The sequence below is a fragment of the Neodiprion lecontei genome, chromosome 4 (assembly GCF_021901455.1).
Source record: "Neodiprion lecontei isolate iyNeoLeco1 chromosome 4, iyNeoLeco1.1, whole genome shotgun sequence".
NCBI lineage: Eukaryota > Metazoa > Arthropoda > Insecta > Hymenoptera > Diprionidae > Neodiprion > Neodiprion lecontei.
The window spans coordinates 6,772,142-6,799,319 of record NC_060263.1 but is presented as its reverse complement, the minus strand read 5'-3'; the positions used below and the strand labels follow the sequence as shown (position 1 = coordinate 6,799,319).

General features: G+C 37.3%; 2 protein-coding genes across 5 annotated transcripts in view; one reads left to right on the top strand and one right to left on the bottom strand.

Moving 5' to 3' along the window:
• Positions 1–27,178, bottom strand: part of LOC107227172 — a 122,675-nt gene that overhangs the window by 14,626 nt on the left and 80,871 nt on the right. The window lies entirely within an intron of this gene.
• Positions 22,626–27,178, top strand: part of LOC107227058 — a 65,842-nt gene continuing 61,289 nt past the window's right edge. The window contains exon 1 of one of the 2 annotated variants that reach the window (XM_046736254.1): positions 22,626–23,259. The gene's annotated coding sequence lies outside the window, so the exon portion shown is untranslated. The remainder of the gene's footprint in view (positions 23,260–27,178) is intronic. The other variant, XM_046736255.1, reaches the window with a different exon arrangement.

Here is a 27,178-nt window from a genome sequence, read left to right as displayed (position 1 = left end):
CCCATGTCGGGATTTTTCAAAAATAGACTATTTTTGTAAATTTCATTTTGGTAATATACGTGCATTCGAGTGTATGCGGAGAAAATTTCACGCCGATCCGACAAATATTCCCCAAGTTACGCGCACATTTGTAGATACTCTGTAGCGTTTGACGGTGCTTGTGAAACTTTGAACGCGTTTTTCTCAAAACTGTGTTTTCAAAGTCGGCGGGCAAGATTTCTCGAAAACGATTGAAACGATCATTCTCAAATTTTACGTTATATAAACTAAATCTTTTTTCTTATTTCATTTCCGATGCTCCCGGAGTTCGGCTATAGCAGCTTTAAGAATCGTTATTTTTACAAATAAAAAATATCAGAATCAAGTTCAACGTTACCCCAATATGTATATAAATTTTTGCATTAATAAATTGTGATGTCTCTTCGTGAAAAATTTTTGAAAAATCGCTTTTTTCGGCCTCCTGACTAATTATATATACTCAAGTTTTCGAAATGATCACTGTTATGAAAAATTCGTGCTTGATGTCGGCTGTTGAAGCATGAAAAACGATTATTCTACGCGAATGATTCACGAACAGTATAAAGTCAGAAAGTAGCTAAATTTTTCAACCGAATTAGTTCGTCGTCGTAAGGTATGAGATTTTTCACCGTTAGTCCAATTTCATTTCCCAAAATACTGTTCTTTCAGGAAACCGTGCAATTTTCGCTTAAGTGTAGTAACGTACCACAAAAAAAAAAATTAACAAAGCAAACATAATTTATTTGATAAACTTAGAGAAAAATTGTAAAAAATTACACAACCAATCAAAAAATGAAGATGAAGAAAATCCCCGCACTTGAGTAGAAATGTCATGTTTTACGAAGAGATCAGTGACTCGTGAAGTCGAATTAGAGAAACAGCGTAGATACTACGAAATCATCGTAACGACTAACGGGATTTTTGCTGAGAATCGAAAGAATGATTTTTTTAATGGTGAAATAGCCAATACAAATTGTGGATCTTTGAAAATCTCCGGAACTTGAAGTACCTGTTGAATAAAAAAAATAAATAAAAAATGTATACTTGCATCCTACAATGATCAGTGTTACCTTGAGCAAGCTCGCGATGTGAAATTAGAAAAATTTCGTCCCCCGTTTTTAGGTAGGTATAACAATATACCTGCACCTAAGCTACTTTCCCGATAAATTCCGGCCGTCTCTCCGTGACCTGAAACGATTCGGCGCAGCTTTTGCCACCGGAAATCAATTAACGAAGAGAGATTACAAGCCGGATAATTCCGAGTCGGAAAGGGAGGGCGTATCCTACCCAACCTTCGACGATGTCGCAATCGTAACCGTTTCAAAGTATTATAGAAGGGTGTATAAAATGGACGTGTAATTGGCGAGGGTCGGTGGCTTCCATTCGCGTGACGTAGATTTCTACACTAGGGCGAAATGCCTGCGCCTGGAGAAAGGCCGACCTGACACGTGGAACCACTTTGGAAAGTCTCGCAAACACGCTTATGCGGAAAGGGAGGGTTTCACCATCCTCGTATCCGTCTTATAGCGAAAAAGAAAACAACAATTTGCCGGACCGGCAAGTTTCGGTTTCAATATGCGAGTCAGTGCTGAAATTCCCGGTTGCTGGGGAAAAATTTTCTTCAAACAGATTTTCCAATTATATAGAAAAATTTGCTCAGTTGTCCGATTTTCGCGAACTCGTTAGTCGGATGTGAAAAATTTTTACCGCAAAAGCAAGTTTTAATTTATTCACTTGTTTTGTTGTTTCCCTGCGCGTCGAGTGTGAATTTTTTACTTTTTACTTGAATGTTTACATCGAGTCGTGAGAAACTGATTTCAAGACATCCGACAATTCGGAAGTTTCGCTGCTTCTCTCATACTTATCAGATTTTTAGCAAAATAATAGCGGGAAGATTTGAAAAAATATATTTAATATTTTTTTTCCAGTCCTCCGCTCGTTTATGATCGATCGACACAAAGTATTTTCCCTTGTAAAAGCGATCGTTTCTAAAACGCAAATTATGCCTTACATACCTAATCAATCGAGTGAACGAGCGTCAAAACGAGTGACTTAATTAGGATGAATTAATGGACAATAGGGAGATCGTTTGGAGTAATAAAAGAATTGCGAGAGAGCAAAACGATGGTAAATAAAATTATAAAAGAATTGTTCGATACCGTTGAGCGAACTGGAGTTTCCTTTTCTCGGCTGTAAATTTTCGAGCTTTATTGTAAAGTCGATAAAGTTCCTCCGTGCGAACGTGGAAAAAAAAAGAATACGTGCCGTGCATGCAAATGTATAGGTGTAATACAGTTGTACCGAGCAGTAGATTGTTCGATTCTTCCTTTCTGTAGGACAAGGGAACCGAAGAAACCCATAAACCTGTAATCTATATTCAACCTGTGACGCAGGTATAAAGCTCAGCTTTACGGAGAACAGGATGCGACAGACGCCTGATAAATTTAAGAGAATTACACCGGCGTACTTTACGCAGCTTTGTCGTTTCCATTCAACGTGCAGGAAAGTTCAAAGCTCGCTTTGTTTCGTTTGTTAATCATAGTTACCGTCAGTGCAACAACATACGAATATACGACCACGACATAGATATTACATTTATATCGAGGATTTTCAAGTCTTCTGTATCCGTATAATCTGGCACACGTGGAGCTTTTATTAACCAAAGATTAGCCGTTCCGTTTTGTCAGAAATCCTGGAAAATCTCTGCCCGTGATACTTTGACATTGAACGACTTACGCAACATTATACATGGAAACGTCCTAATGAACGTTTGTTAACACGGTTCGACAGCTCGGCTTATAAATCGAGTTTGTTGAAAAAGAGAAAAAAAAAAAAGAAAAAGAAACAACCCCTCGTTTTCCAATGTAGCCAATTTACCCCACGGAAAATCCAATTCTTCGCTTACCAGGTTGTGATATAGCGGGCGTGATATATTCAGGGAATGTTTACCGAGGCCAAAATTCGGCCATCGTAATCGAGATTAAGTAAGATAGTGTCCGATGTACGTTTCCAACGAAAAAAGATCTCGCCGCAAGAAAAAAGAAAAAAAAAAAAAAAAAACACGTCAAGAAACACGCAACGTGAAAAGAGTAAAAAGTGAAAAATCGTTGAAAAATTGTGACTCAAGTAAATTATTATTTTCTCGATTTCGACGGAGACATTCGAGTAATAAATTTCTTTCCCGGCTGTAATAATACCGGAAAATAAGTGATACATGAAATATTCTCCAGTCCATTGCGGGTAGAAAAATTTGATAAATCAGAATTTCTTTTGATAATTAAGGCATAGGACACAACTTGTGTCTATACAGTTATTAGTTTCGTCATTTTCGAAGAAATTCTGATTTATCAAATTTTTCTACACGTAGAACCCGGTTCAATACGTAAATAGATATCTTTTATTAATATCGTTTTCGTTTCTCATCCGGTTTTCTGAATAAAGTACGATATTTGCCAGCCAGAATATGTAGTTTCTATCTACCATATTTTAATTTTTCAAGTCTATATTGCACGTACGTATATTGTAATTTCTAATCCATGTTTATCCGGGCCCCAGACGTAAAATTCCACACGATGTAGGCTGCGCGTAGCATGGATACGTACGTGCCTGCAGTGCGGTATCTACTCAGTGTCAAAGCGCAAAGAGTTTCCCTTTGAACCAAATGCAAAAGGACTTGCAAGCTCGACGTATGAATTCTGCAAGCTCGCTGCTAAAATATCCGATACACAACCCATGCAGCTTGCTGCAGTCAGCTTTTGCATGGGTCAGTGGAGGCAGTTGGTCCCTGACCACAACCGGGTGCGATCCAGCCATGCAAGCCGGTCGGCATATTGACCCTAGCTTTGTGGTCCTCGAACAGTTTAGTCGATCGGCTGTGTCGTCCCGCCTATAGATGATAGCGGGTGACACTTCATAGGTGTAAAGCATGGAGGTACTTTCAACGTTTTCGTTCCATCCTGCAGCGAAAAGCCATCGCTAGTCGAAATGTCGATTATCCCGTACGATTCGCGTTTACGGTCGAAAACCTTCGCTGACGATTAACGGTAATCGGCATTGAATTTACGACCATGCCATTAGGGAAACCACCTTTACCGTGGAGGTCTTCACGGTGATCGGCGATGATTAACGGTAACGTTCGATAATCAATGATCGCTGGTTTCAACCTCGGTGTACGTTGTTGGAAGTTTAAAAAAGTCGACAGTCTCGGTTATCAACCACTTTCGACCTTTCCTCGTTTATAATCACGATCGGAATGGTCTATCTGCGGATCGTAAATTTAATGACTGGCCATCAAATTCGGTGGTTAATCGTCCGGTACTGCCGGTTTTTCTTTACATCCGGAGAAAGAGATCCTGTCGAGTGTGCTTGAATTTATAGCCAATATCGGAGAGGAAGTGGAAGGAGCCGTGAGCTTTGCAACCTGGTTTTAACAAATCTTTGATCGTATTCTTCGACGTTTTTCGTCACGGTGGTGAAATTTTTGAAGAAATTATACAGGCAATCTCGGAGGAAAGTTGATGGAATCATTGTATATGTGCTCGGATCGGTATTCCTTTGAGGAATGTTTGACCTTTTTGTGGAGAAAACTTGTGAGCACTGTTATAAATATCATGAATGCAGAGAGACGCTTTATTGCCAATATAACTGTAGGTAGTCAGATGAGAAGATGGCGATATTTTCTCTCTTCGCGTTTCAGTCTACCTGATAATAATTCTCTTCTTGCCTGCCAATATACTCATTTCAGCGAAATGAGGCGAATCGTATATCGTAGCGTCGAAGATTTTTGGAAAGACATTATTCCGGTCTTTTACTCTGCGGGAATCTTTTTCAAGGCTTTCATCCACGAATGAATAAATTTCAGCAACGGACGACCCCGAGAAAAGGTTTTTCGCATGGCTGATTGACGATTCCTGTACCACGAATTATTATTAATTTTCGTAATATTCCTTTCCCCATAAATCAGCGAGTGGTTAGCGCACATTCATACCACATTATCAATACCGCGGGCACAAGCGGATTCCGGAATTGGATCATCAATTATACGGTAGAAAAAAGGCGCATGCCTGAAAGATGACGTCATAACACAATCGCAAAGAAAGGGAGGATGAATCGAAGGAGAATGTTATTTCTTCACGGTCCAAAAATTCGCAAGGAATTCGTCAGAAGTCGTCGCGGACGTAATTGAACGTACTTTAGTGCGATCCTCGTTATTTTCACAAGGTTATTTGGGTGAGAAGAAAATATTCTCAAAGGTGTGAAAATCGCCGTAATTTCGACAAGGTTTTCTATTTTCATCTTTGTCCGTGTGAAAAATATCGAAAATTGACAATTAGAATCTTGCGCGCACGTTACTCTGCAGTTAAAAACCGGACATCTGGAGAATCGTGGTTGAAAATTTCCTCTACACGAGATACGCAATTTCACTTGGTGAAAAAAAGAAAAAAAAAAAAAAAAACAAATCAAAATGATTTCATCCGCGGCTTTGAAAGCCTTAGCTTTCAGCTTTTTAATATATTTCAAACGGTCGGGTAGTTTTGATCAAACATTGCCAGAGTTAAAAACTGCATTTCGTTCGTGCCGCGGATATTGCGGAGTATCAATTATGCATCCGCATTCGCGTGCGGAGACTCTGGGAACTCCTTTTTTGGGTACCTACTGACTTTTTCGTTCCAGCGTATATCTCGCAGGCTGCGAAACGGGCAAAAGCGTGAATCGCGGGGCCTCTGCAGCCTTTTCACTATCGAATTCGGAACACTCGGCATCGCCTGGCGAGGGGCGATATATACTTTATCGAATATTTGAGCCCGTCTCGAGATCCTGAGTCAAGCGACCTTTTGCTAAGGGATTTCCACTTCTCGCTCCGGTTGGCTTTCTGTCTACCAGGCTGCTCTGATCAATGGCTACACGTCCGTTCCTACAGGATCCTGCGACCCCATTCCTCCGATTGTATTCCAAGTCTCGGGCTTTTCTGAAACGTGTTTATCGATGGGTACCAAGATTTGGTTCGTTGACGTTCCGAGAACCGCGTCTTCGACGAGTCGCCGGCTCGGAATTTGACGGCACCAAGTCACCTTACCGACGAATAACGGTGATCCGTCCGATTCTCCGACGGAGTGAAATTTTCTTACAATATTCTGTAGGTAAAGGAGCCCGCAGAATTGGCTGGAGTTTCGATAGGTTACGATACATATTGTAACGATTCTAGTTTCTTCTACAATCTACGGAATAAAATAAGAAAAATGACACAAACACATCGAATCGGACACCAAGAGAAATTCAATCCTTTGTATAACTTTTTGAATTTCTATTTTTTTCCTCTTTTATCTCTCCACCCTTTCTTAACTTAGACATTTTATGGTTACGGTATAAAAGGGACACTACTCGCCGCAGGTCTAACAAAGTTAGCTTGACGGTAGATAAAAAAAAAAAAAAAAACCCCTTAGGAACGAATGACAAATAACGCACAAATGTGTAAATAAAAAAGATAAAATAGATAAGTGAGTAGAAAATCATGCGTAAAATGAAATTGAGACGAGAGAGGTTTTTTTACTAGGACGTATATATAGATTCTATGTACAGACGACGGTGATGGTGTTAAAAATTAATAAAAAAGATCGTGATTGAAATCTTTGCATTCTTTGTATTCTCGGTCCTATATTTAGTTAAAATTTTTACCTGGCCAGGATTTACGCTTCAACTCACTGTCGTCACACGTCTTATACTCTCAATCTGCGTAGATCTGCGAATTCTTTCGATCCAAACTCGTCCCTCTCTCTCCCCCTCTCTGTCTCTTCTACAAATCGTCACAATATCCTCCCGATCAAAACTCCTCACAGACACAAGTCCTAAAAATCATTGGTCCCCGAGATTTTTTGACATCTGTACATTACGCGATTTTTACAAATTACAAAGGTTCAAGAGGGACTTGAAATCGAATATATGAAAACAAGACGATTGTAGCAAGAATCGACGGGCCTCGTTATCGAGACGAAATCTGACGTTCCACCTTTTTCCAACAAACCAGAGAGTTCACGGATGGAATCGATCGGAGCTTTCTGCCTGTCTTTGAAAATCAACCGCGCAGTTTGTCGAGTGATTTGTTAGATTTCAAGTCCCCTTGAAGTTTTGCAATTCGTGAAAATCGGGAAGTCCATAGACGTAAAAAAAAAAAATTTGTATCCTGTGCCAGTGATTTGGAGCGGTTTTGGGGACAGCTCAGGGCGATCGATTCGTTTGACGAAGCTGCAGGGCGAAATTCGGCTCGGTCTGCACCGCTGTAAGCCGATATCTTGCCATGGGCACACATAATAGGGATGGTCGTCCGCGATTGCTTCACGGTACACTACCACGGTTACCGGTGTGCAGGATACGTAATTTAGTAATAGGATTTCGCCCCCGCCGGAGCGAACCGCAACCGCAAACCTACTCGGACGATTCACGGACCTCGAGCTCCGGACCAGTTTACGTAGATTTATCCATCGCTGTTACAGAATGCCCAATTGGCATTCAGATAATGCCCGCTCGGAAGTCGCGGCGATGTTCAGCAGTTCTCTCAAATTCCCTCAATTTCCTGCATTCGTATAACGTAGGTACTTGATCAAGAATATCGATCACCAATTCGCGACTACCGAACCTTCGGTGCTCGGCTTAAATCCTTTGATCAGGTAAAATTCCCCCGTTTTTTTTTTACTTAAAAAATGAAAGATTTTGTACCAATCAGATTTTCAACCTGCAAGGATGTTTGCGAACGTCGGTAACTGTTGGAAATTCCGTTACCGACAGGGTAATATTTTCAATACCTTATCACAGGGTTGTCCTTAAAATAATCATTTTTCAACTTCGAATGGCTTGCTTCGAACGGATTTAGATGAAATTTGGTACAGGAGAGTTTCTTGCGTCGCTGATTACGAATCTGAACTCAAAATTTGAATATTCAAAATGATGGATCCAATACGGTAATATCAAATGACTTTCGAAGTTTTGGTCCACCATCTTGGATCCGACAATTTGAATTTTTAAATTTTCAGTTCTGATTCTTAGCCAGCGACTCAATAAACCCTCCTCTAACAAATTTCACGTAAATCCGTTCGATAGACTTGATGTGGGAATTATTTTTGAATTATCTCAAGCTGGTCGAAATTCAAAAATGACGTTTTTAAGGACCATCCTAGTAGCCAGAATAATTAGACACAGAGCGCTATTGTTAACCGTACCTTGTACGTTACTTCTTTTAACGTTTAATCTTACAACAAATACTAAAAATTAACGTTAAAAAATAGGTGAGATTTGAGGTCTCTTCTACTCCGAATCTCTAAGAGTAACGTCAGGCGTGCAACTTCAATTCGCATTATCTCTCTCGCAATGTCGTCTGTGCAGAAAACAATAATCACCTTTACCGTCCAATATGGCTATTCGACAAGCTTTCGCCAGTTGAGTGCAGGCAGAGGATTCTGTTCAAAAATGAAAGAAAAGTTGAGGCTTAAGTGTGTACGGGGACGTACAGTCTGGTCAAAATACTTTTCCTGTAAAAACGTGATATACAACAAAAAAAAAAAGCAAATTGAAAATTCCAGACTGAAACTTATCCAGCTACATTGGTATTACGAAAAAAGTTCCCGTGATACGGGAAAAAGTTTCATAGCACTAAATTTCAATGGTCAACACCTCGTATTAACAACATCGGAGATGATATCACGTTGTGTTATCATTTTTTCACCACAACATCTCTACCGCTAGTCCAATTAAAACAACTCAATTGACTCGCGAATAAATTCTTCGAAAATCATTTCGAGTTAGATTTCGGATAAGAATAATGAATATCTTACGAGTCACGAGTTTATAATCATCTGTAAACTACAACGATTGTCCGTATAGAATTTTCTTATCAATTGACGATTTCAGGAAAATAAAATATCTCGGACGATTTCTAAAGAATTCGTTTACGAATAAAATGATGTATATTTTATCGGAACCGGGCAGAGATAATGGATTGGTTTTTTTTTTTTTTTTTTTTTTGCGTACTGACGAAATAACGACGATTATAACAACAATTGAAACGCAGTGTATCGAATTATCCTTCCATATCATTTTTGATCAGATTCAACGTCGATTACCTTCGTTAGCGCGTTCAAATCTTATCTCCGGTCAAGTTTCTCCTCGGAGGAATTTTTTAACCCGACTGTACCGTACGTCCCATAGATTCTTTAGCCTTGGGGGGAAAATGTACGTAACATAAACTGGGGCGCGTTGCGGGCGAGAAGAAAATTGTTCAACTGTATAATATAAGTGCGATCTTGTGGGACGATGAACGTTAAAGAGGGGCGAGCTGGCGACGTGCTTCTGTGTTTTACACCGTTGTTTATGCTTTTTTTTTTTTTTTTTTTTTTTTATTTCACATCCCCACCGCGGTTAGCGTCATTACCCGTAACGATTATGGCCACGAGGTAGCTACCGCTCGACGTTAAGTGAGATTTAAAGATCAGATTTCACCCCAATTTTCTATTAAAAACGTCGAGGCTGAAATTATACAGACGAATAGACGAAGGGATGCAACCCTCGTGTGGGCACTCACAATTCCCAAATGTCAGCTATTCCTGGAGCATTTTTAGAGACGTTAATCGATTTCCCGGGAGTATGGAAAGACGGTGCCGTTTGACACGCGAGATTTGGTCTACGAAGGCATGCCTCGACGTGCTACCGTCGTTGTGTTTTTCTGTAATTTATTTCGAATTCTTTCAGCCATGCGTGCAAACGGGGTGAATCGCAAATGGAACACCCCTTCCAACTTGGACTGAGGTATTCACAATTTCGCCATTTGGTGTAAAGTGTACGAATCCGGGTTCCCCGATGAACAAGAACCGCTTGAAGTGAACTCGAGTCTCATCTTCGCACCAAGTGCTTCAACACCATGAATCTAAGTGGGTAAGGTAAAAATGCACGCATGGTAGAGTAACAGATGAATTTGACGTCGTCGTGTATAGATTAGTCTTAATCTGTACAGAAGGCGGTAAAACGATTAATCTCAGAGAATCGGAACGATCGTTTCAAGGGTAAATTCTCACCTTGAAATTTCATCTTCGATATATATTTCACCTGCATCCCCAAATGGAAATGAAGAATTTATCGAATGAGATGCACACACCGCGATGTCGAAAAAGGCAATTCCTCGAGTAACTCCCCTCGGGATTTAATTACACCGGTTGTTCGAGAGAATTGGCATTGTTTCCCAAAGACCCTTCGGAGACCCGACCCTTCGAGGGTAAAAGAGAGAGAGAGAGAGAGAGAGAGAGAGAGGATAACTCGACGAAACCCGCATACCGTCGTTGATTTACCTGTTCGTCAACTTTGCCCTGAATCATGATGGCTGCCATGGTATAGTAGGTATGATAATTTTGGGAAGCGGTTCCGCGCGTGCAGGCAGGCCGTGAAGTTCCGAGCTCTGGAACCCTCGTAATTGCGGGACGCTGTTTACAGGTTTGAAAAATCGAGTTTCCCTCCATAGGAGAAACGTCCTTACCCGCTTTTACACGAGCGTGGTAATTACCCGGCCATTCACTCGCAGCCTCTGCACCTTTCAATTGTTCAAAGTGCCGTTCTGCCACTTTAACTTGGGCTCCTCTCATAGTTTTGACGATGGTCTTACAGGTCTTCCAGGACGAAAGTACCGGGAGAAAACTAACTCCCGACACTCTGCGCTATCCGCTTTTGAACCTTGTACAGGAAACTCGATGACGAAGACGAAAATTCTTGAAAACTCGCCCCAGTTTCGACGCTTCTGACAATCGAATTGGACTACACAACTAACGAAACGCAAATATTGATCTGCCCGGTGAGCTACGCAACGCCTCGAATTGCTGCCTCGAGCAAACACTCCGAGATCCAATGTTTGCATGGTTAACACCTGGTTTGCATTGTAATTTATAAGTATTTACTTCTCCGCGCGAAAAAGATGCTCACCACCTTGGATACAACCCACGTGTCTTTACTCCCAATCAAATATCAAATTAATTTTCCACTGCAAGTCCTTTCGACTAATTGTCTTCTGTTCGTGCATTCAAACGCCATTTTTGAATTTCTCATTCCAACTAACCCGATGACATCGACGTGAAACGTTCTTTTCATCACACGATTGAAAACACGGCTTATCTTCATCTTTATACCGCAGCGCTAATTCAATGCGATTGAGAAAATTCCTTCGAGTGAACTGGTTGAAAGACGTCTTTGAAATCTTATCATCGGTACAAAATTGCAGAGATCTATTTACACAAATTAGCACGAAGCATGCAATGGAAATTTATGTACGACTACTTACGACAAAATGATCAAAAGCAATCTCACTATCGTAAAGTACTTCTCCGATGTAGGAAAACGCTTCGCTCCACTAAAGTAAGACGGGTACATCTGATGGATTTTCAAAGGCATGTTAAAACGTAATTCTGACTAATGTTTCCGCACTGATTTCGCTACCGAATCGTCAGTTTGAAGAAGGCCGTAAAGTCAAGTGGCATTCGAGTCATCGCCGCAAATACATCCTGCACATTAGAACGAGAGAAGCGCCAAGGGTAAACTCATCGGCGCAAAACGGCTCTGCGAGAGCACAAGATTGGTTTTTCGTTGGAAGTTATAAGAGGTCCAGATCTCATCTACAAGCTCGTAGCTTGCGAATAACACATTTCCGTCGGTACATCTCTTGCTCACCTTGTATATAAATTTTCAGCCGCGTTTACTTCTCGGAATATATAATGTATAATGTTCTCCGTCACCCCAACGAATACGTACGCCGTTGCTGGTAGGTACTTACCTATTCCTCCAGACTCTCAAGAGATCCGGGCGCCACCTTTTTTCACAAGCTTCTTTCTCCCTTTGAAGAGGACGACTATTGAGTGTAGTGGATTCCCGCAGGCTCGCGGTGCCGCCGGAGGAAACTGATAGGACTTTAACGCGTTAGCCTATTACAACCCGAAGGGGCTACAAGAGTCTTCTAAAACGATTCCTTTTTTCACCCATTTTGATAAAGGGGTTGGATAACATGGGTCATAGCGCGAAAACTGAGTTTCTTTGGCATGAGCACAGCTGTTGACTGACTCTGTTCCCACGTTGGTTCTCAAAATTCATTCCATTCATTTACAAGTACAAGTACGGTTACGCATTCGTTTCACCAAATAACGAACTTGTTTTCAAGACGATTCGTACTCGATTGTATTTATCTTCTTGCGAATGTTTTTTGTTCAGACTATCGGGGATTCGATATTGAATTTTAAATTTCGTAAACTGCAGTCTGAAAAATGTCTGAAAAATCTGTACCCGTTTATACAACGCAAGGTTGAATTTCTTTGATAAATTTCTGGCAAAAAAACTTTATTCGCGTTAATTGAAACAAAAAGCGAAAAAAAAAAAAAAATTAAAGATACAATATTAAGATGTGTGAATTATTAGTAGCGTACTTTCTGCAAGTATTTGAGGGTTGAATCCGGGATTAAGAATACGTATAAAACCATAAATCGCCCTGAACCTCTGCTCACCGGATTTGTTCATACATACCAACCTATATACACATTTACCACCGCATACGTAACATGGCTCGGGCTTTTCACACCCTCATATTTTATTCACTTATTTATAAAAGATTAAAATTTTGCTTTTTCATCGCCTCATACAAAATCCTAAGCAGATTTCAGGCTTCACGAACCGTTAAACAACCGTGTTTTACAACGCAAACACTTCAGCGCATTCGTCCAAATTATAACATGAGCAAAGATTTTTAATTCCATCACAACTGCATAAAGAAACTTGAAATTGACATCGACGTATTCGAAACATCAAAATCAAAAGAACTTTGGTGCAATCTGTCATTCAACTATTTGTCTGTCGCGTTAGAAAGAAAATAAAGAAAAACAAAAATGCGTCAGTGCTTATACATACATGATATATTATACGTTGTATCTATGCTATGTGTGTATAATGCAGAAGGGTACGTGTTGCCAAATAACAATAATAATAAAAACAGAAAAAATGATAAAATAATAATAAAGATACAGCGTTGCGGTGTGTTATTTGAATACATCGATACCGGGTGTATAATATGTTTCCCTCATTTCCTATTCATAGGCGAAACTCGCCTGTATATAACCTATACATATATGTATATATATATATATCTATGCCTGTATGTTTTATACATGAATTTCCCGGACAAAATGCTGCAGGGATTTCTTTGTATTTTTATACATTCGTGTATGAGCGTGTGTCTGTGTTTGTTTGCGAGCGTGTAAGAGTAACACATATGCACGTTGCGGGAAGGGTGCGAGGAATCGATTCGATTCTCGGTTGAATTTGTTTTTTTTTTTTTTCGCATCGCTCTCGCGGATTTTTTTTTGAAGCCTTTTTTTTCCGCCTCTTCTACTTTGTCCTTCTACTTTTGTTTCATTCGCATTTTTCTCTTTCGTTTTCCTCCTTCGCCTAATTTTTTGTTCTCTTCTTGTTTTACGTCGGCCAGAGGTTTTGTTTTTTGTTTTTTTTTTTCTTTTTTTTCATTCCATACACCTCGCGACGCCGCCGCGCCGGGAGAAATACCATCGCGATTTATCTCTATTTTTGCGATAAAATTACACGTATATGCACATGTAATACATACACGCATGTATTCACACCGAAGTTGCTAGGAAGGAAGGGAAAAAATAGTTGGGAACCAAAAAAGGAAGACTAAGGAAAACCGTTTTTTTTATCACTCCGATATACTGGCAGGCAGCTTCTGCAACAGCACCTTGATAACGGGTAAACATGTAAATTTACATTTATATCCTCTCTTCTCTTATATTCTACGAGTTTTTGCACTTGCAGATAGCAAGACGGTGACGATGTGTTGCGACTGTGAGACACGAAATTTGTGCCGTGAAATTCGCGATAGATTTGCTTTACAATGTTTGTTACATGCAGATGTGAAGTGACTGATTTTATTACGAAATTTTATTTCAAACGGTTTTATATTTTTCTTTTGCAATATCGCAATGCTATTTTTATACGAATATTATTACTCGCTCAATTATTCAATGCCAAGTGTGACGATTTTTTGTTCAAGAATTTACTTATTCATCGGTGAATAATGTGAATTCACCGTTCATGCGATATTTGTTATGAAAATTATTTCTTGTAATAATCTGCGCGGCACAATTTAACGAACTGATGAATTATGTTGGCTTCTGATATTGTGTGACATTAGTTAAAGTCATTTTGAAGTGATCGACCGCGGTTAATGATTTGTCCGCCTTATTTATCGATTCCGAAAATTTAAGAGCCACTCGATTAGTAATAATTCGTTCAAAGAATCCAGTGAGATGCAATTTTCTTTGAAATGTTTAGTCGCAGATATTCGAAGCACTTCATATCTCAAGTATTTCTAAGTAAGCACGATATTTATTAATTGTAAACACTTGAAATAAATCATGAATATGTGTACGATGATAATACTCGGAAAATTCAGCTAACGGGCGTTAAAAAATATTTGGGCGTCACCGAGCGAAGAACATTTGAAAAAAAAAATTAAAAACGTATATGATACAGTACAATAGTTAGATTTAACGCAGATTTTATTTCCAATATATTTCACACCACTGGATCAAGTTACAAAATCGATTGATTGACGAGTGTTATTGATACTGTTATTTCGAGTACATGGAACGTATGTACGATATTCTCGCGTTTCAATGGTTCGAAATAGCTCAACGTTGTGAAATTTCAAACGAATTTGAAGGGAAATATTAAACTTAAACGTGGTCAGTAATATATCTATATTCTGACTGCACGTTTTGACAATTTTTTTTCAAAACGTGTTCAATGTATCGCGTTAACATTTGTCGGTATAACGTAGAAATTAAGATCTGGATGGTTTAAAATAGGTCCGGAATTCAAGTCTGGATTTCTATTTTCGTAATTTATATCCGCGCGTCTGCTATCCTCTAACGACATGAAATCTGAAACCGAAGCGGCGATGAGAAATGCGAGTTGAAAAAGAATAAATAAAAACTTCATCGTTAAACGAATAATGAAGAAACTTACAAGGTTTAATTAAAGTGTTCACTATCACCTTTCTTTTACTTTTATATCTCTTCGCTTCATCTACGATACGAGTTGAGTTGTTATTATTTAGCGATACTTCGGTCTGTGGACAGTACAACTAACTCCACAGAGGACTGAAAATTACGAGTATAACTGTGCAAGGGTGGATAAATCGATGCTTGTAATTACGGCTGCAGAGCGAAAGAATTACGTCTGTTATATCCAATAAATGTGGAGAAAAAGTACTTATAAAACTTGCGAAAGTTACACCAAGAGGTTTCCTTGGAATGACGTGCTCGACTTTCGCACACGTCTAGTTTATACGCGCAGCCAACTCCGTAAAAAATGTTACTAGAATTGGTAGGTAGTGGAAACGAAGATATGTTGGTGCGACATCTGGTGGTAAAACGGTACGTTACTCCTATTGGCTCATATTTAGTTTTAAAAGACTTCTTTCGTCCTATTTTTTGCGGCATATCGATTCCTTTCGAAATAACTAAAGCTTCATAGCTTGCACCGAGTTTTCTGTAGATTCGTATTCGCGTAATTGACCAAATACAATTTACCGATATTTCAGTTCTAACCGCCGTATTGCTTAGTCACGCCCCCATTTTCGTTCCCAAGGCATTCTCAATGTGTCAGAGGTTACGATTAATCGTCACTTGCCGGTCGGCTGATTCTAGGGAATTTGTTTTCGTCAGTAAAAATTAAGCGAGTCGAATCCAGCAGGACTTTTCAAAAGAAACTCTCGGTACAATGACTATAACCTACGATAGTTTTTCTATACCGCAGAGAATCGTTAGAGCGTATTTGTGAAGGAGATTGAAGTTGAACCATTAAGTTGAGAGTGAGATAAAATATACGGGGCTAAGCTGTATATTGTATATCATACGTGGAGCATGAATGCTCCGATTTACCGTCTAACAAGATGCGGTGTAAACAGCTCCATCAACGGAATCAACAACCGGTGCTCTGTTTGCAGGAAAGATCTTATTGCGTAATAAATCGCATGTATCGTGAATAAGTTCACAGAATATAATTAAACGTAATATGCATACGATGAAGTCGGTGTGTTGTGCACGAGCCGACGATGAGGACAAACAGTCGAGTATCATGCTCCGGTCAATTTAAGACAGTGACGACAATTTCGCGGAATTGGTAAGATAAAGAAGAAGGAAAAGAAGCAGGTGAGAAAGATGAGTAGATGGATGAGGAAAATACTCGATAGATATTTGTCCGATTATCTGCTATAGTAACAGGTCTACTCTTGTTGACGAATGGTATTCAAGAGAATGATAGGTATGGAGATGAGTAAACTTTTAACAAGGGATTATACGCAGTTACGATTTTTGGAAAATCGATTTTTCTTTTTGAATTCGTTTTCGTAAAGTACATCTATTAAAGAATATACACAGAAAATTTTAACAATATCAGCATCAAGTTCAACATTACCCCAATATGTAAATAAATTTTTGTATTAATAAATTGTAATGTCTTTTCGTGAAAAATTTTTGAATAATCGCAGGCTCCTAACTGCGTATAACCCCTCGACTTTATTGTAACAGCAAGATGTATTTGAACCGAGTACCGGATCGAGACTATTCGAGAGATTGCTCTGCCACATCTGAATACAGTGAATACGTAGAAATCCTCGTGGATTTTACAGTAGTTAACATTATGACGTCAACTTCATTGGTTAAAGTATCGTAGCTGGTTGAAGTTTCGCGCTTATTGTTCGAGTTCGCAATTCTAATATTCGTCATGTTACGCGACATTCGAGCTTTATTCAATTTAACCAATTGATGGAATGACGGTAACTGTGCGATTCAACGCAGATTTTATGCTTCTTTACTCCAATTAGTGACATTTTTCAAATCGACTAGATTCGCCAGATTTCAGCCGTATTCAAGTTTATTCGCGTTACTGGATTCTAGTGATTTTTTTTTAATTTATGGATGCAATAAAAAACTGTAAAGAAAAGACACTTCAAGTGACTGGACATCGGTTCAAAGGACTTCGTACTACTTCATTGGTATAAACTTCACCCAAATTAACGGAAATTGAAGTACATGTTCGAAAGACATCTTTCTAAGTATATTACATACACTTTTCGTGCAATTCAACGGTACCAGTTTCCAAACTTTTCTAGTCCGCCAAGCTACCGCGAAGATTATCTTCCTTCATTACGTCTAAGGAACAAACTACTCGGTGCAAAATTTCCAGTAGATTCAGCTTAGTGAGACTCCAAGAACCAAGAAGAATATAATAGGAATCTCTAATACTGCTGAATAATTAAAACGTACCAACTTTTGTTGCAGCGCAGTTATTTACTTATCTATTGCAACGTTATGCCTTCCAACTAGTTTGACCAACTTCTAATTACACAATTTTTTATATTTATTAAAAAAGGGAAGGTCAAGACTGATATTTTTTATTACAACTATGTTACGGAAATACTGTACCTACCGAGACAATCTCTTAAAACTTGAAAATCAACAGCGCATGCGCGAGTTTTATCGGCCGTTCGCGCAGGCTGGCCATCCCGAGTTTTCAGCTGTCAAACTGTTTCTGACGGCGATGCAGTTGATGCGAATTTTCGAGGTTAGAATCTCAAATAATCGAGACAGCGACTCGGAAAGGTTTGGGAAGCATTTGTTGTCGGGTCGGAGAGTCGATTCTTCAAAGAACGGTCGGAATTTAACGCTCACGCTCTTTGAAACTTCAAACGTACACATTTTGCGTAGGTTGGCTCGCCTGCGTCGCGGACAAGAATATCGCCGCGGGAAGATTTCACCGACCAATGAGATTGAATTATTTGGCGCATGCGCGTTTCATTTTCAAGTTTCAAGAGATTGTCCCGGTATAACTGTACATGTACTGCCAAAAAGACACCCCGAAAATTCGTCTCGACGTGTGTCTTAACTTTCATTCTGTTCGATCTTTGCTGGTTCCTTGAATCATTCACTTTTATTCAAAGAAATTAACCAACGATCGTTAACGATCAATTTCTCCCAAGTTTCTCATCGTCAGACTTTTTTTTTATCTATTACCTACTTTTAATCGCTATGCAAGAGGTACGTGCGGTTTTTCTGTGAGTCGAGTACTTGAGGAACAGATCAAACTGTACGCGTTTCTCGTATTTAGATAATAGTGCCTGACGATAAGATCATCAACTCTGCGGTAATTACCAGCCTCTCAAATTGATCACACCACTTATTACAGCTTACGGATTGGCAATCTAAACTACTAAATAAGGCTGTCTCATAAATGACAATGAGCCGTGTCTTAGTCGACGTCCTCGACGTTTGTATACCAGCGAGAACGCCAGAAGGTTAGATGACATCGTCTGATCTCGTACCGTGAATCGAATCTCAGTGTAAGAAAATAAAAGACAAGTTGCGAAACGACTTACCAGAGCAATTCCGCTGTATTCATCCTCCGTTCGACTCTAGTCACCACCGACAAGTTTTCAAACGATCATAAAAATAGTCAAAAACCATCCTTGACGTTACGGCGGGTTTTTCAAAATACACTCACAGACCGCGATTCCATCCCGCAACTTCTCACTACGTCCCATTGATTATGCCTTTCAATTTTTAAACCACCGCGAGCAAGGTCATCATAACGAAATATCTGCGGCCTATTTTTGGCCGGTTAGATTAGATAAGACTTGAAACAACCATGCCTTTGAGTTGGCAAGCATCGCACCAAGGTGCGAATAGGTCAAGATATCAAGGAGCGATGCTGTTGCTGTAATTTAGCTTTCAGTCTTCGATTTTTCGCCAAACTGAGAGAAATTTTCAGTTCCGGTTACCGCTCGGTCCTTGCCTATTTTAATTTAAATTACCACAATCAGAAAATATGGTTCTAGGTAGAAAATGAAAATTAGTTTTCTAGCTGTTACCGGAAAGTCTAGTATCCGTTACTATTCTTTCTCATTACGATCGCTGTTGCTATATTTTCTTGCAACGGTTGCGAAAATTTAACGCTCGTGCAACGATAAATTGACGTTAAAGCCTTGTTTAACTATAAAAGTAGAGTAAACCTCACAAACTGATTTTGCGTTGTAATAACCAAAAAAGGATCGAAGATAGCGCGAAATGGTTACGCGTACCTGGTTTTTCGTAATTACAACAATATTCAAACAGTTTTTTCAACGATACCTGTTTTACTGAATTTATTCTAGTCACCATAACAAATGAAATATTTCTCAGTGCACCGAGATTGACTTTAATTTTACGGATCAATTAAACCGTTCCCTCAATCATGGCAAAGAACGTCACGATAATACATACGAGACAACCATACGAACTCTGAAAGGTCGGTACATTTGATAAAAAGGAATTGAATAACCGGGTTAGGAATGCGAGATTGTTTATAATGTAAAAGGGTCGCCTTGCGCGAGTGATTTTATCGGCTCGTCATTGAAACGAACAATTCTTTTCGTCTAGGCAGATCTGTTCTAGAACCATCCCATGTCGTCTCTAGTCCCAGACGAGGAGAGGCGAACAATAGAACCATGAAGGCGCCGCATAATGTTGCATGAGTTACGTTACGCCTCTAGTGGAATTACTAGACGTCTATGATCGTCGTTCAGAGCTATTACGATGCAAGCTCTCAAATCAATCACGACGTTACCTGCCACACGTATGCGTCGTAATTGAGAAACGGCGTATGAGCGAAATAGGTGAAGGTAGGATTCCGCGACCTTTAACCCGAGAATCAAAGGGTAACGAATAATTCGTCCCGTCGCTTGAATTTAAAGTATATACTTGAATTCTTCAAAAGCCAGCGCATCTTTTATAATTACAAGAATACAATTATTCAAGTTTAAAAATCACTGTAAGTACCAGCTTTGATTTCAAAATTTCATTTTACGAAGATAATTGTAATGATTAAAAAGAAACAAAAGACATGAACACCGATTAAATATTCGTCATATTCTTTTGACTTTTCAATTTCTATCAATTTCAATTACAGCATGTATGCAGATAACTTTTTGTCGGTATACAAAGAAATATTTTATTACAGGTATTTTTTTTTTTTTCTCGCCCCTTTTTGCATCACCGTATCTTCGCTTTATCATTTTTTACACGTTCGCCTTATCTCTGCTCTTAATAATAATATAATTGGACCAAGATTTTTCATCTACACGATACGCACACGAGCTGTAATCGGAACTGTGATGAAGTGGTAAAAACGAAGGGCAATACGTGTAAAATTATAATGATAAATTCAGTGTTCACATTAAATTTTATGTATTCGTTGACACTTGCAACACGCTTGTAACGTGTTTTTCATTAGGTTTCGCAATCATCATTAACGAGGTTAACGATCAAACAATTCGTTATTTTGTCTACTATATGGATAAAAATTATGATAACACGATGCCCAAGAAATATAAACCGTACGGCAAATATGTTGCTCCAAAAAGTTGTTGTTGATATTTTTTTATCAAATAATACGTATAATCGAAAAACTCTTCGGAGATCGCAACGTTGTTTCTACAAAAAATTTTCTCATTTCCTTGAAGAATTTCAACTGTCCAATTTTAAAATAAATTTTACGTTATAACAGATTTCTCGTTCGTTTAACTTATTTTAAAAAAGAAATAAAAAAAAAAAAATATATTGAATTTGTTACGATTTTGGTTAGATTATTTATTCATTCAGGGTAAAACATTTACTTTATTTTTTTATTATTATATTAGTTTTAGCTAAAAGAAACAAACAAAAATACGACAAATATGGCCGAAAGAAAAGAAAAAAAAAATGAAAAATATTGTCGCGCCAATCGAGATGAAGGTAATAGAAAAATAATCATCACAGATACCGACAGTTATTAAAAATTGAAAACATCGACGTGACATTGAAAACAAAGTTCAAAACATCGAGTGTATTTCGTACGTCAAAATATAGAGGAGAAAGAAAAAAAGCAAAAAAAAAAAAGCAAATTTTTCTATTTCAATCTTATCAACAAACATCATCGACAAGTACTTGAAACTTTGCATCTTCGAGTACGTAATGTAATTTATCACCGGAAAGATATGGATCGTAATCGATCTTCAACGAAGCTGACCGTTCCACATTCCATAGTTGCAGATTAATAATATCTCGCGTCATAATTATCACTGTCACGAATATATCCCATATACAGGTTAAGCATCATACATGTGTATACAATATACAAATACGACTGATATGTGACGTCGTTTCTATTTACGAAATCTAAAGTGATTCCTAATCCGTAGATTATACTAATGCGTCTGCTTTTTTTTTTCTTTGTTTTTCTTTTTTGTGAATTTTCACGCAAGACACAGAAACCCGCGCATTCGTTTACGGAGCGAAGAATTTATTACATAAACATCGTAAGAATTCCGCTTGACTTGAAATACGAAACTGGCAGATATTTTGTCCAAAAGTTATGGAAGTACGGATTAATTTCCGATCTCGGAACAAACTTTTCTCTAACTTCACTGACGTACGGAAAATAAACGCCGAAAATTCATCGTGTACAATCTTTTCGAGTGACGTTAATAAATACATCGACTTTTCATATCAAATCGCTTCGAATTTATTTCCTTTCACGAAGTCTCTGATTTTGTTTATAAAAACTTTTATCAACAAGTTAATTTTTCCAACGACCGGTTCGACATTCCTATTCGTTGACTATATCTTTATTGAACCGCTCCAAATCGAAATAATAATAACAATAATAAGAATTATTAATACAGCTGAGACGCTTTATGAAAAATCCCACGCGAGCAAAACCGCAAATACATGTGAAAACGAGAAAAGTAGAAAAAAAAATAAAATAAAAAATCATCAATTTAGCTTCCAGTCTTCGATTTTTCGCCAAACTGAGAGAAATTTTTACTTCCGGTTACCGCTCGGTTCTTGCCTGTTTTAATTTTTTACCGCAATTAAAAAAATATAGTTCTAGGTAGAAAATGAAAATTAGTTTTACAGCCGTTACCGAAAAGTCTAGTATCCGTTACTATTCTCTCTCATCACGATCACTGTTCCTGTATTCTCTTGCGAGTGTTGCGAAAATTTAACGCTCGTGCAACGATAAATTAACGTTAAAGCCTTGTTTAACTAAAACAGTAGATTAGAACCTCACAAACTGATTTTTCGTTGCAATAACCGCAAAAGGATCGACGATAGCGCAAAATTGTTACGCGTACCTCGTTTTTCGTAATTCCAACGATATTCAAACAGTTTTTCTCAACGATACCTTTTTTTACTCAATTTTTCTAGTTACCGTAACAAATGAAATTTTCTCTCAGTGCGTAAGATGTATTTTACTCTCCGATTTTTACGCAACACGTGAACGATTATTATTATTATTATTATTATTATCATTATTGTTGTTGTTGTTACTATTACCATTATTATTTCAAATCTGGACGACACGAAGATTAAATTGTACAGACGAATATTAGACGCGTGTAATGTGCATTAGACATGTGAGACTGGGAGATAGGAGAGGGGGGGGGGGGGCTTTTAGTTTAAGTAGGTATATCTCTCGACGATATTCGCGGCTAACGCAGTTGGGGCTCTGTAGGCCGGCTATTGAATTGGTCACTCGGTTACTCGGTCGTAAATTTTAATCGGTCGATTAATTCGCCTAATCGCGATATCGATCGCGATACTTGCTTCGTTTCTTTTCTTTTAAAGAAGAAAAAAAAAAAAAAAAGAAAAAAAAGGAAAAGGCTCTTAATCGTCAAATTTTTAACGGTGATCGTACTCGAACAGATGACCTGTTCGTCGTTTGGTTTCTTTTTTTTTTTTTTTTTTCTCTCTTTCCGTTAGTTCGCGTGGGTTTGACGAAGAGACAGTGATTAGTTTTATTTATAGCGTCGCTCGTGCTTTTAAAAAAATAACACAGATAAGATAACTAAAGAAAAAAACGTTTCGACGCTTCTTAAAGGAAAAAGAAGTTCTCAGTGTTGCAGGTTTTCACGGTATAATTAATCTGCAGTGAAAAATAACGACTTGTATATTTTTTACATATATATATATCTTAATTAATAGCGTCAAAAGTGCAGACGTCTTAAAAAAAAAAAAAAAAAAAAAGTGATTCAAGTGGTGATTCAACTTTGTGGTTCACGATTATATTCTTTTGGTTATATGCTGTATTGTAACGAAAAATTAACGGAGGATCCTGTGTCTGATAAACCACGTGGTACGTGTGTATAGTTGAAACTAGAAGTTAATTTTAATTAGCGAAATTTGATTAAGAATTTAAAATCGTTTACTTAGATTCCGCAATTTATTTTACATGAGATTTGTTTTATACGATAGAAAATATTCGGATAACCTGACAGAAATTGTGGTGAAATATTTATTTCATCGGATTACTTCGTAATTTCGTTGTTAACAAATGATCAATATTTTTTTTTTTTTGCGCATAACAAATGGGAGGATTATTAAAATCGGTTAAATTTCGCTTGAATCAAACAAATCAAATTTGTTCACAGTATTTACATACGTAATTAAATCAAATTACTTGTTACTTTGTTTGAAAAATTTCTTCGAAATACCACGTCAACGATTAAATTCACACAACTGTATGCAAATGAAACAATCGAAATTTTCTTCAACGTCTGAAAACAAATGTTTATACCACGTTGATGAATAACTTTATCCCGTATCGTATTATCCTCGGTTTTATCTAATCGATGTGATTATACGGGACGCTTCTTTTCCCGTAGGATTGTACAAATCAAACAATATCGAAGACCCCTGTAAACAATTTAAATTCCACGAGGATCAGTTGACACTTGATTAGTTATCGCGGTGTTGAATAAATACGAAGGTTTCAAATTCGACACCGAGTATACTCTTCGGGAATTATTTATCGCGTTTTCTTCAGGGTGTCGTGATCAAGAATCATAAGCGATGAAAAAACGTAATACACCGAGAGAAATTTTTAATTCCGATTACCGCTCGGTCCTTTTCATTTCACTTAAACAGTTGATATAATTAGAAAAAAAGACTTGTAAGAATATTTTAGATCTTGACACGATGAATGAAAATGACGAAAATTAAATGCGTACAACTATGAGCGACGAATAATGCCTTATTCTTTTTTACGTGCACTCAAAGTGGTGAAAAAAATTTTTTTTTCAATTATCGGAAATCGAGATTACGCTCAGATTTGAAAAGAATTGTATATATTTATTGACTGCTTTACTACATCAAATTATATCCGCTGACAGGGAAAAGAAAATGAGTACATTGATTTCTCAAAGGTGTAACCGACCTGGTTTTGTTTTTCATATAAATTTACGTAACAGATAAGAAGTCGGAGAATTATTCGTGATTCAATAATGACGTCAACAGATTGTCACTTTTTTTTCTCGAAAGCATTACTGAATCATTGTTATCCTTAAACAAACCAATGTTAATTATGACCAGGCTTACGATTAAAAGTGTTTCTAACGTTGTGATCTATTAAATTTGTTCAAGATAAATGCAGGTTGCAGCTGCGATGTAGATAACTAACAAATTGTTTCCAATTTTCAATCATGCGTGACACAATCATGTGAGGACAAATTTGGTCGCCAAAAATTTATCTTTCTTTAGAGAAAATTTTGGATATTATATTATAATAATTATTAATTATATCCTCTCAAGCGATACATTACGATAAAAAAAAGTATAAAATTTTATACATACATGTGTACAATGTTTACGCATCACGCGTTATAAACATTTTTGTTTACAATAAAAGAAACTTGAGCGAGATATTGTATAAACTTCCGTACAACAATAAACAGACATCCAAGATATATGATATCATACATTATCGCATGGAAATTTTACGCGCGAGGAATTCTTTGCCGTAAAGCAGTTTTAATATTAATACAGCGCGAAACAATCGTTATTTTATTTTTTATACGTATATGTAAAATATGCAATGACAAAGAGAGAGAAAAGCAGTTTTTGTTATTTATTCATTTCGAGCGAATCGTATTTTTTCATCTATTTATTATTATTCTTTCTTGCCCTTAGTTTTTCGTTAGAAAATTTTCCACATTTTTACGACATATATATTTTTTTTTTTATATATATATTTATATATATATTTGCAAGTACGCGTGTTTTTGAATTATTTTAATTTTATTTCGTTACTTTTCAGAGTAAATGAGTATAAAAATTTTGTTATTTCAGTAAATTGAATTCGAATCGCTCCGCGCGTCGAAAGGAAATAAACGAATGAATGAATAAAAATCGTTAACGATAGAAACGTCAAAAACCAGATTAGCAGCCAATTTTTACGATATCTGACAGGTGAATATTTTCAAGGTCGTATCTAATCGAACTTTCAGATTACATTCATTTACCTCTGGAGTTCGTCCTTAGCCTTTTTTTACTGTTGTTTTTGCAACGTTTAAGTATATTTATACATGTAACACTTACACATGGCGCGTGACAATTAGACGGTGCAAAAAATTACCTCTGAAATTTATTTTACGAGGGTATACTTGTCACCGAATAATATTCCAAAAGCTACGATAGTTGAAATAGAAATGTTAGAAGATAAAAATTTTTCACTCGATTTTGTTATTGCTTCAAAAAGGTTGGTGACACGAATATTAATATTTGAATGTCAATTCGATTATACGGTGTATTTTGAATAGAATTGACAAACAAAAATATTGATATCGTAAAGAAGAGTTTCAATAACGATTTTTTTTTTATCATATTGCTGTGAAATTGTTGAAAATCTAGTTTATTTGTTCGATTTCAATCGACGATGGTTCATTTTGTTCAGAAAACTATTTTCTAGGATGTCAGAAAATAGTTTGCCGAATAAAATGAGCTAATCTTCTAACTTGACTTGAACTCGACTCGACTTTGAAACGAATTCGCAAAAAATAGTTTTCCGAATAAAATGAGCTAATCTTCTGACTTGACTTGAACTTGACTTGCCTCTGAAATTCGTAGAAAATGTTTTTCCGAATAAGATGATTCACGTTAGAATAAAATCGAACGAATCTACCAGATTTTGAACCGAATCATCAATATCCATGCTTTTGCTTAGAATTCGAATATATCAATTAATTTTACGTTTAAAGAAATCTTCCCAGCTCAAGAAGGTAATAATTTGACGAATAACCGACGTGCGACTGTCTCGTAATAAAATCAATAAATAGCATCAATCCTTGGCAAAAAAAAATCGCGGTGAAAAATTTCTGTCGAAATATACTAAAGTATATTTACAGATCCGACGGTAGAATTTTCTCGTAATAAAATCAATAAATAGTAACAATCCTTGGCAAAAAAATCGTGGTGAAAAATTTCTGTCGAAATATACTAAAGTATATTTATAGATCCGATGGTAGAATTTTCGTCCGGGTGAAAAATTACGAGAAGGAAAACACAGAATAAGCATGGAATAGATTGGTCCGTGCAAACAAATACATGTATACATAATGCTACCTTCCATGGCTGTTTAGATATACGGAGGAAATGTGGTTCCTGCATATCCGTCTACAGTTTTCAATCATCCGAAAAATGCGCAGTCTGCACGTATAGGACTGCGGGTTTTTTATTTATAGACGGATAGAATGTGTGTATAAGTTAAGAGACTCGTTCTTCGCGTAGGCGCGGTCCAAAAACTTGCTTGCGCCGATGCGCAATTTTATGTAAAGCATGTGTAATTTAGGCAAGGCATGTAAGGTTTTTCAAAAATTCAATCAAATTCCAGTGAAAAGGTCTGAGCTAATTGATGAGTAATTAAGTAATATTCAAGGCCATATTCGGAACATGGAAGTAATTGGTTTTTTTTTTTTTTTTTTTTTTTAGTTAGTTTTAAAATTTTAATTACAGTTACGTGGAGAAAAAGAAAGCAAAAGAAATTCTTCGAAGAGAAAAAAGAAGACGGATTTTTCGTACGAATTATCACGTTCAATGGATATATATATATAATATCTTTTTATCTATAACGTCCCTAATTTATTAATTCTTGCATCGTGGGTCGGAAGAAATAATAAAATTTTGTGCAACGAAAATTGTAAAAAAATTCTACAACAAAATCAAATCGAAGACAACCGATTTAACAATTTTTATGAATTGAAAACATAATCACCATGCTA